Genomic DNA, 9881 nt, shown 5'->3' with positions numbered 1-9881 from the left:
ACCCTTGTTGTGTATCATGATTTTGGTCATCCTACAGTGTATAATATTAACGCTATTGATGATTTTTCACAATAAAATTCCCCAAAAATATGCAAACTTTTTTTCCCCCTGAAATAACTGTTGTAATATGATTATCAGGTGACCATTGTTGTGTAGCATGATTTTGGTGAGTATGCAGTGTATAATATTAACGCTATTGACGATTTTTCACAATAATATTCCCAAAAAATATGCAAAAAGATTATTTTTTCTGAAATGACTGTTGTAGTATGATTATCAGATGACCCTTGTTGTGTAGCATGATTTTGGTCATCCTACAGTGTATAATATTAACGCTATTGACGATTTTTCACAATAAAATTCCCCAAAAATATGCAAAAAGATTATTTTTTCTGAAATGACTGTTGTAGTATGATTATCAGGTGACCATTGTTGTGTAGCATGATTTTGGTGAGTATACAGTGTATAATATTAACGCTATTGACGATTTTTCACAATAAAATTCCCCAAAAATATGCAAACTTTTTTTGCCCCTGAAATGACTGTTGTAGTATGATTATCAGGTGACCCTTGTTGTGTATCATGATTTTGGTGAGTATGCAGTGTATAATATTAACGCTATTGACGATTTTTCACAATAAAATTCCCCAAAAATATGCAAAAAGATTATTTTTTCGTAAATGACAGTTGTAGTATGATTATCAGGTGACCCTTGTTGTGTATCATGATTTTGGTCATCCTACATTGTATAATATTAACGCTAGTGACGATTTTTCACAATAAAATTCCCCAAAAATATGCAAAAATATTTTTTTTTCTGAAATGACTGTTGTAGTATGATTATCAGGTGACCCTTGTTGTGTATCATGATTTTGGTCATCCTACAGTGTATAATATTAACGCTATTGACGATTTTTCACAATAAAATTCCCCAAAATTATGCAAACTTTTTTTCCCCCTGAAATAACTGTTGTAGTATGATTATCAGGTGACCATTGTTGTGTATCATGATTTTGGTCATCCTACAGTGTATAATATTAACGCTATTGACGATTTTTCACAATAAAATTCCCCTAAAATATGCAAAAAGTTTTTTTTCTGAAATGACTGTTGTAGTATGATTATCAGGTGACCCTTGTTGTGTATCATGATTTTGGTCATCCTACAGTGTATAATATTAACGCTATTGACGATTTTTCACAATAATATTCCCCAAAAATATGAAAAAAGATTTATTATTTTTATGAAATAACTGTTGTAGTATGATTATCAGGTGACCATTGTTGTGTATCATGATTTTGGTCATCCTACAGTGTATAATATTAACGCTATTGGCGATTTTTCACAATAAAATTCCCCTAAAATATGCAAACTTTTTTCCCCCCTGAAATCACTGTTGTAGTATGATTATCAGGTAACCATTGTTGTTTAGCATGATTTTGGTGAGTATGCAGTGTATAATATTAACGCTATTGACGATTTTTCACAATAAAATTCCCCTAAAATATGCAAAAAGTTTTTTTTCTGAAATGACTGTTGTAGTATGATTATCAGGTGACCCTTGTTGTGTATCATGATTTTGGTCATCCTACAGTGTATAATATTAACGCTATTGACGATTTTTCACAATAATATTCCCCAAAAATATGAAAAAAGATGTATTATTTTTATGAAATAACTGTTGTAGTATGATTATCAGGTGACCATTGTTGTGTAGCATGATTTCGGTGAGTATACAGTGTATAATATTAACGCTATTGACGATTTTTCACAATAATGTTCCCCAAAAATATGAAAAAAGATTTATTTTTTTTCTGAAATGACTGTTGTAGTATGATTATCAGGTGACCCTTGTTGTGTATCATGATTTTGGTCATCCTACAGTGTATAATATTAACGCTATTGATGATTTTTCACAATAAAATTCCCCAAAAATATGCAAACTTTTTTTCCCCCTGAAATAACTGTTGTAGTATGATTATCAGGTGACCATTGTTGTGTAGCATGATTTTGGTGAGTATGCAGTGTATAATATTAACGCTTTTGACGATTTTTCACAATAATATTCCCCAAAAATATGAAAAAATATTTATTTTTTTTCTGAAATGACTGTTGTAGTATGATTATCAGGTGACCCTTGTTGTGTATCATGATTTTGGTCATCCTACAGTGTATAATATTAACGCTATTGACGATTTTTCACAATGAAATTCCCCAAAATTATGCAAACTTTTTTTCCCCCTGAAATAACTGTTGTAGTATGATTATCAGGTGACCCTTGTTGTGTATCATGATTTTGGTCATCCTACAGTGTATATTATTAACGCTATTGACGATTTTTCACAATAAAATTCCCCTAAAATATGCAAAAAGTTTTTTTTCTGAAATGACTGTTGTAGTATGATTATCAGGTGACCATTGTTGTGTATCATGATTTTGGTGAGTATGCAGTGTATAATATTAACGCTATTGACGATTTTTCACAATAAAATTCCCCAAAAATATGCAAACTTTTTTTCCCCCTGAAATAACTGTTGTAGTATGATTATCAGGTGACCATTGTTGTGTAGTATGATTTTGGTGAGTATGCAGTGTATAATATTAACGCTATTGATGATTTTTCACAATAAAATTCCCCAAAAATATGCAAAAAGTTTTTTTTCTGAAATGACTGTTGTAGTATGATTATCAGGTGACCATTGTTGTGTAGCATGATTTTGGTGAGTATACAGTGTATAATATTAACGCTATTGACGATTTTTCACAATAATATTCTCTAAAAATATGAAATAATATTTATTTTTTTCCTGAAATAACTGTTGTAGTATGATTATCAGGTGACCCTTGTTGTGTATCATAATTTTGGTCATCCTACAGTGTATAATATTAACGCTATTGACGATTTTTCACAATAAAATTCCCAAAAAATATGCAAAAAGATTATTTTTTCGTAAATGACAGTTGTAGTATGATTATCAGGTGACCCTTGTTGTGTATCATGATTTTGGTCATCCTACATTGTATAATATTAACGCTAGTGACGATTTTTCACAATAAAATTCCCCAAAAATATGCAAAAATATTTTTTTTTCTGAAATGACTGTTGTAGTATGATTATCAGGTGACCCTTGTTGTGTATCATGATTTTGGTCATCCTACAGTGTATAATATTAACGCTATTGACGATTTTTCACAATGAAATTCCCCAAAATTATGCAAACTTTTTTTCCCCCTGAAATAACTGTTGTAGTATGATTATCAGGTGACCCTTGTTGTGTATCATGATTTTGGTCATCCTACAGTGTATATTATTAACGCTACTGACGATTTTTCACAATAAAATTCCCCTAAAATATGCAAAAAGTTTTTTTTCTGAAATGACTGTTGTAGTATGATTATCAGGTGACCATTGTTGTGTATCATGATTTTGGTCATCCTACAGTGTATAATATTAACGCTATTGACGATTTTTCACAATAAAATTCCCCAAAAATATGCAAACTTTTTTTCCCCCTGAAATAACTGTTGTAGTATGATTATCAGGTGACCATTGTTGTGTAGTATGATTTTGGTGAGTATGCAGTGTATAATATTAACGCTATTGATGATTTTTCACAATAAAATTCCCCAAAAATATGCAAAAAGTTTTTTTTCTGAAATGACTGTTGTAGTATGATTATCAGGTGACCATTGTTGTGTATCATGATTTTGGTCATCCTACAGTGTATAATATTAACGCTATTGACGATTTTTCACAATAAAATTCCCCAAAAATATGCAAACTTTTTTTCCCCCTGAAATGACTGTTGTAGTATGATTATCAGGTGACCATTGTTGTGTAGCATGATTTTGGTGAGTATACAGTGTATAATATTAACGCTATTGACGATTTTTCACAATAATATTCTCTAAAAATATGAAATAATATTTATTTTTTTTCTGAAATGACTGTTGTAGTATGATTATCAGGTGACCCTTGTTGTGTATCATAATTTTGGTCATCCTACAGTGTATAATATTAACGCTATTGACGATTTTTCACAATAAAATTCCCAAAAAATATGCAAACTTTTTTTCCCCCTGAAATAACTGTTGTAGTATGATTATCAGGTAACCATTGTTGTGTGGCATGATTTTGGTGAGTATGCAGTGTATAATATTAACGCTATTGACGATTTTTCACGATAAAATTCCCCAAAAATATGCAAAAAGTTTTTTTTCTGAAATGACTGTTGTAGTATGATTATCAGGTGACCATTGTTGTGTATCATGATTTTGGTCATCCTACAGTGTATAATATTAACGCTATTGACGATTTTTCACAATAAAATTCCCCAAAATTATGCAAACTTTTTTTCCCCCTGAAATAACTGTTGTAGTATGATTAACAGGTGACCATTATTGTGTATAATGATTTTGGTCATCCTACAGTGTATAATATTAACGCTATTGACGATTTTTCACAATAAAATTCCCCTAAAATATGCAAAAAGTTTTTTTTCTGAAATGACTGTTGTAGTATGATTATCAGGTGACCCTTGTTGTGTATCATGATTTTGGTCATCCTACAGTGTATAAAATTAACGCTATTGACGATTTTTCACAATAATATTCCCCAAAAATATAAAAAAAGATGTATTATTTTTATGAAATAACTGTTGTAGTATGATTATCAGGTGACCATTGTTGTGTAGCATGATTTCGGTGAGTATAAAGTGTATAATATTAACGCTATTGACGATTTTTCACAATAATATTCCCCAAAAATATGAAAAAAGATTTATTTTTTTTCTGAAATGACTGTTGTAGTATGATTATCAGGTGACCCTTGTTGTGTATCATGATTTTGGTCATCCTACAGTGTATAATATTAACGCTATTGATGATTTTTCACAATAAAATTCCCCAAAAATATGCAAACTTTTTTTCCCCCTGAAATAACTGTTGTAGTATGATTATCAGGTGACCATTGTTGTGTAGCATGATTTTGGTGAGTATGCAGTGTATAATATTAACGCTATTGACGATTTTTCACAATAATATTCCCAAAAAATATGCAAAAAGATTATTTTTTCTGAAATGACTGTTGTAGTATGATTATCAGATGACCCTTGTTGTGTAGCATGATTTTGGTCATCCTACAGTGTATAATATTAACGCTATTGACGATTTTTCACAATAAAATTCCCCAAAAATATGCAAAAAGATTATTTTTTCTGAAATGACTGTTGTAGTATGATTATCAGGTGACCATTGTTGTGTAGCATGATTTTGGTGAGTATACAGTGTATAATATTAACGCTATTGACGATTTTTCACAATAAAATTCCCCAAAAATATGCAAACTTTTTTTGCCCCTGAAATGACTGTTGTAGTATGATTATCAGGTGACCCTTGTTGTGTATCATGATTTTGGTGAGTATGCAGTGTATAATATTAACGCTATTGACGATTTTTCACAATAAAATTCCCCAAAAATATGCAAAAAGATTATTTTTTCGTAAATGACAGTTGTAGTATGATTATCAGGTGACCCTTGTTGTGTATCATGATTTTGGTCATCCTACATTGTATAATATTAACGCTAGTGACGATTTTTCACAATAAAATTCCCCAAAAATATGCAAAAATATTTTTTTTTCTGAAATGACTGTTGTAGTATGATTATCAGGTGACCCTTGTTGTGTATCATGATTTTGGTCATCCTACAGTGTATAATATTAACGCTATTGACGATTTTTCACAATAAAATTCCCCAAAATTATGCAAACTTTTTTTCCCCCTGAAATAACTGTTGTAGTATGATTATCAGGTGACCATTGTTGTGTATCATGATTTTGGTCATCCTACAGTGTATAATATTAACGCTATTGACGATTTTTCACAATAAAATTCCCCTAAAATATGCAAAAAGTTTTTTTTCTGAAATGACTGTTGTAGTATGATTATCAGGTGACCCTTGTTGTGTATCATGATTTTGGTCATCCTACAGTGTATAATATTAACGCTATTGACGATTTTTCACAATAATATTCCCCAAAAACATGAAAAAAGATTTATTATATTTATGAAATAACTGTTGTAGTATGATTATCAGGTGACCATTGTTGTGTATCATGATTTTGGTCATCCTACAGTGTATAATATTAACGCTATTGGCGATTTTTCACAATAAAATTCCCCTAAAATATGCAAACTTTTTTCCCCCCTGAAATCACTGTTGTAGTATGATTATCAGGTAACCATTGTTGTTTAGCATGATTTTGGTGAGTATGCAGTGTATAATATTAACGCTATTGACGATTTTTCACAATAAAATTCCCCTAAAATATGCAAAAAGTTTTTTTTCTGAAATGACTGTTGTAGTATGATTATCAGGTGACCCTTGTTGTGTATCATGATTTTGGTCATCCTACAGTGTATAATATTAACGCTATTGACGATTTTTCACAATAATATTCCCCAAAAATATGAAAAAAGATGTATTATTTTTATGAAATAACTGTTGTAGTATGATTATCAGGTGACCATTGTTGTGTAGCATGATTTCGGTGAGTATACAGTGTATAATATTAACGCTATTGACGATTTTTCACAATAATATTCCCCAAAAATATGAAAAAAGATTTATTTTTTTTCTGAAATGACTGTTGTAGTATGATTATCAGGTGACCCTTGTTGTGTATCATGATTTTGGTCATCCTACAGTGTATAATATTAACGCTATTGATGATTTTTCACAATAAAATTCCCCAAAAATATGCAAACTTTTTTTCCCCCTGAAATAACTGTTGTAGTATGATTATCAGGTGACCATTGTTGTGTAGCATGATTTTGGTGAGTATGCAGTGTATAATATTAACGCTTTTGACGATTTTTCACAATAATATTCCCCAAAAATATGAAAAAATATTTATTTTTTTTCTGAAATGACTGTTGTAGTATGATTATCAGGTGACCCTTGTTGTGTATCATGATTTTGGTCATCCTACAGTGTATAATATTAACGCTATTGACGATTTTTCACAATGAAATTCCCCAAAATTATGCAAACTTTTTTTCCCCCTGAAATAACTGTTGTAGTATGATTATCAGGTGACCCTTGTTGTGTATCATGATTTTGGTCATCCTACAGTGTATATTATTAACGCTATTGACGATTTTTCACAATAAAATTCCCCTAAAATATGCAAAAAGTTTTTTTTCTGAAATGACTGTTGTAGTATGATTATCAGGTGACCATTGTTGTGTATCATGATTTTGGTGAGTATGCAGTGTATAATATTAACGCTATTGACGATTTTTCACAATAAAATTCCCCAAAAATATGCAAACTTTTTTTCCCCCTGAAATAACTGTTGTAGTATGATTATCAGGTGACCATTGTTGTGTAGTATGATTTTGGTGAGTATGCAGTGTATAATATTAACGCTATTGATGATTTTTCACAATAAAATTCCCCAAAAATATGCAAAAAGTTTTTTTTCTGAAATGACTGTTGTAGTATGATTATCAGGTGACCATTGTTGTGTAGCATGATTTTGGTGAGTATACAGTGTATAATATTAACGCTATTGACGATTTTTCACAATAATATTCTCTAAAAATATGAAATAATATTTATTTTTTTCCTGAAATAACTGTTGTAGTATGATTATCAGGTGACCCTTGTTGTGTATCATGATTTTGGTCATCCTACAGTGTATAATATTAACGCTATTGACGATTTTTCACAATAAAATTCCCAAAAAATATGCAAAAAGATTATTTTTTCGTAAATGACAGTTGTAGTATGATTATCAGGTGACCCTTGTTGTGTATCATGATTTTGGTCATCCTACATTGTATAATATTAACGCTAGTGACGATTTTTCACAATAAAATTCCCCAAAAATATGCAAAAATATTTTTTTTTCTGAAATGACTGTTGTAGTATGATTATCAGGTGACCCTTGTTGTGTATCATGATTTTGGTCATCCTACAGTGTATAATATTAACGCTATTGACGATTTTTCACAATAAAATTCCCCAAAATTATGCAAACTTTTTTTCCCCCTGAAATAACTGTTGTAGTATGATTATCAGGTGACCATTGTTGTGTATCATGATTTTGGTCATCCTACAGTGTATAATATTAACGCTATTGACGATTTTTCACAATAAAATTCCCCTAAAATATGCAAAAAGTTTTTTTTCTGAAATGACTGTTGTAGTATGATTATCAGGTGACCCTTGTTGTGTATCATGATTTTGGTCATCCTACAGTGTATAATATTAACGCTATTGACGATTTTTCACAATAATATTCCCCAAAAATATGAAAAAAGATTTATTATTTTTATGAAATAACTGTTGTAGTATGATTATCAGGTGACCATTGTTGTGTATCATGATTTTGGTCATCCTACAGTGTATAATATTAACGCTATTGGCGATTTTTCACAATAAAATTCCCCTAAAATATGCAAACTTTTTTCCCCCCTGAAATCACTGTTGTAGTATGATTATCAGGTAACCATTGTTGTTTAGCATGATTTTGGTGAGTATGCAGTGTATAATATTAACGCTATTGACGATTTTTCACAATAAAATTCCCCTAAAATATGCAAAAAGTTTTTTTTCTGAAATGACTGTTGTAGTATGATTATCAGGTGACCCTTGTTGTGTATCATGATTTTGGTCATCCTACAGTGTATAATATTAACGCTATTGACGATTTTTCACAATAATATTCCCCAAAAATATGAAAAAAGATGTATTATTTTTATGAAATAACTGTTGTAGTATGATTATCAGGTGACCATTGTTGTGTAGCATGATTTCGGTGAGTATACAGTGTATAATATTAACGCTATTGACGATTTTTCACAATAATATTCCCCAAAAATATGAAAAAAGATTTATTTTTTTTCTGAAATGACTGTTGTAGTATGATTATCAGGTGACCCTTGTTGTGTATCATGATTTTGGTCATCCTACAGTGTATAATATTAACGCTATTGATGATTTTTCACAATAAAATTCCCCAAAAATATGCAAACTTTTTTTCCCCCTGAAATAACTGTTGTAGTATGATTATCAGGTGACCATTGTTGTGTAGCATGATTTTGGTGAGTATGCAGTGTATAATATTAACGCTTTTGACGATTTTTCACAATAATATTCCCCAAAAATATGAAAAAATATTTATTTTTTTTCTGAAATGACTGTTGTAGTATGATTATCAGGTGACCCTTGTTGTGTATCATGATTTTGGTCATCCTACAGTGTATAATATTAACGCTATTGACGATTTTTCACAATGAAATTCCCCAAAATTATGCAAACTTTTTTTCCCCCTGAAATAACTGTTGTAGTATGATTATCAGGTGACCCTTGTTGTGTATCATGATTTTGGTCATCCTACAGTGTATATTATTAACGCTATTGACGATTTTTCACAATAAAATTCCCCTAAAATATGCAAAAAGTTTTTTTTCTGAAATGACTGTTGTAGTATGATTATCAGGTGACCATTGTTGTGTATCATGATTTTGGTCATCCTACAGTGTATAATATTAACGCTATTGACGATTTTTCACAATAAAATTCCCCAAAAATATGCAAACTTTTTTTCCCCCTGAAATAACTGTTGTAGTATGATTATCAGGTGACCATTGTTGTGTAGTATGATTTTGGTGAGTATGCAGTGTATAATATTAACGCTATTGATGATTTTTCACAATAAAATTCCCCAAAAATATGCAAAAAGTTTTTTTTCTGAAATGACTGTTGTAGTATGATTATCAGGTGACCATTGTTGTGTATCATGATTTTGGTCATCCTACAGTGTATAATATTAACGCTATTGACGATTTTTCACAATAAAATTCCCCAAAAA

This window comes from Scomber scombrus, chromosome 23 (genome assembly GCF_963691925.1).
Source record: "Scomber scombrus chromosome 23, fScoSco1.1, whole genome shotgun sequence".
Classification (NCBI taxonomy): Eukaryota; Metazoa; Chordata; class Actinopteri; order Scombriformes; family Scombridae; genus Scomber; species Scomber scombrus.
This window is presented reverse-complemented; position numbering follows the sequence as displayed.